Raw genomic sequence first — 1723 nt, 5'->3', positions numbered from 1 at the left:
AGTTGCACATCGTGCAATGAATAAAACTGTGAAACGTATCATGACATTTTACTTGCACTCATGTTACTCAAAACGCCAACTGAAAGTGTAGAAACTTGGTGGAAACCTATGCTGTCAGCCAAGAACAATAAATTTAATATTTTCAACATTTCTGTACTGATATTTCATACCTTGATGGCGTCTCATCTACTGCCAGTCTAAGGAAAAGGCTGAGAAGAGGGAGCAATTCTTAATATATTTTGATATTGGTCACATTTTCACTTATATAACATATACTTTCCTTTGCCACTATCAAGACTATCAACACCGTGTTGGAAGTATTTCGCCTCAACGTCACGTCTTGGCTGCGTTTTCTAGTCTCTTCCGAAAAGCATTGCTGCTACGATGAGCAAGACAAAATTTCGCATTCAAAACAGATTTAACGCTGAAAAAACATCCGAAATAAGTAAGCAGTAAATCCGTTAATTGGGGAAATATTCCTGGGCTCTTCCCCGACCTACCTATTTCCGAAGCGTGCCCCAGCGGTGCCCCGAACGCCACACTGGACGGCGGGGTCGGCCTCGGCAGCGTCCGGGGAATCCGCACATCCGAACGACCGGTTTGGCAGTTTCTTGTGTTTCATTTCGTTTTCGCCTTTAAGAAGTTATTGTACAAGGGCGAATTACTTTATTCCCTTTCTTATCTACGCCTTGTAGAAAGATGCTACTTTTTTCAGTTTTCGTCGACGAGTTTCTATAAAACGGTAAGACTGTTTTCTCCAGTCTGTATACTCAAGACAGGATACTTTTTTCATCCTGCATCAGCCTCTTAACTGTTCTAAGTTCCAACGAAAATATATTCGCCATCATGACGTAAAATACTCTTATATCACTACCCATAACTCCTTTCAAGATAATTAAGTATCAACGATACAAATATTTCGTTGATTTTGGTTAATAGGAATTGTCAAAATCTTTATTCGTCATCATCACCATGGCGTACCGTGTGTTTTACGTATCTGCCAAAATTGGGAAGTTAATGTTCAGGAAACATAAAAAAGAAAATATTATTATTACATGTTCGCTTGCTGTGCGCTTTCTCCAGATCCTTCAGTCCCTTTCCTTCACAGACCAGCATCACTTACTCCCGACCTCTCAGGTTCATCTCAAGTTCTAAAAATACGAGATATTAGCCCCCCCCCCAACCTCCTGTGTATGTGTGTGTGTGGAAACAGGATTAAAATAAATCAAAACCATGAAAACATACATACTACACAGACATACCACTTTATCATTCATAGCTTTACAGTCCAACATAAATGCGTGCATACAGATATACATAAGAACTTAATGTATACTACAAATATACACATCTACAGACATGTATAAAAAAAAAACATACAGAAGCATTTAAAAAAAGAGCAAACAGGCGGTCTGACCAAACATCTATGCAATAAAAACAAAAACATCTCTTGTTAAGGCTATGTCCCATCAGCGTTAGTTGTTGACAGTGGCAAAATTCATCGAGTAGCGGGAATAATGAAAATGTTTTACTACCTGATTTTATTAAGATAAGATTTTATTAAGATAAGACAGTTCAAGGAGTCGTCCGTGTGAGTGTGGGCGGGAGGGACCTCCCCGCGCACGCACGGCGGGGAAGCTGTCGAGGGGGACCTTCCATTGGGGGGGGGGGGGCAGGTTGTGGTTGAATAGATAAAACACAGTCATACTAAACCCACACACCT

The 1723-nt window shown here is 40.3% G+C and overlaps 1 protein-coding gene across 1 annotated transcript in view; it reads right to left on the bottom strand.

The window, feature by feature from the left end:
• The window catches only part of LOC119591615, a 7339-nt gene extending 7118 nt beyond the window's left edge, over positions 1 to 221 (bottom strand). Inside the window, exon 1 of the mRNA XM_037940370.1 lies at positions 171 to 221. The gene's annotated coding sequence lies outside the window, so the exon portion shown is untranslated. The remainder of the gene's footprint in view (positions 1 to 170) is intronic.
• Positions 222 to 1723: the final 1502 nt, after the last annotated feature.

Source organism: Penaeus monodon, chromosome 29, assembly GCF_015228065.2.
Source record: "Penaeus monodon isolate SGIC_2016 chromosome 29, NSTDA_Pmon_1, whole genome shotgun sequence".
NCBI classification, from domain to species: Eukaryota; Metazoa; Arthropoda; class Malacostraca; order Decapoda; family Penaeidae; genus Penaeus; species Penaeus monodon.
This window is presented reverse-complemented; position numbering and strand designations above follow the sequence as displayed.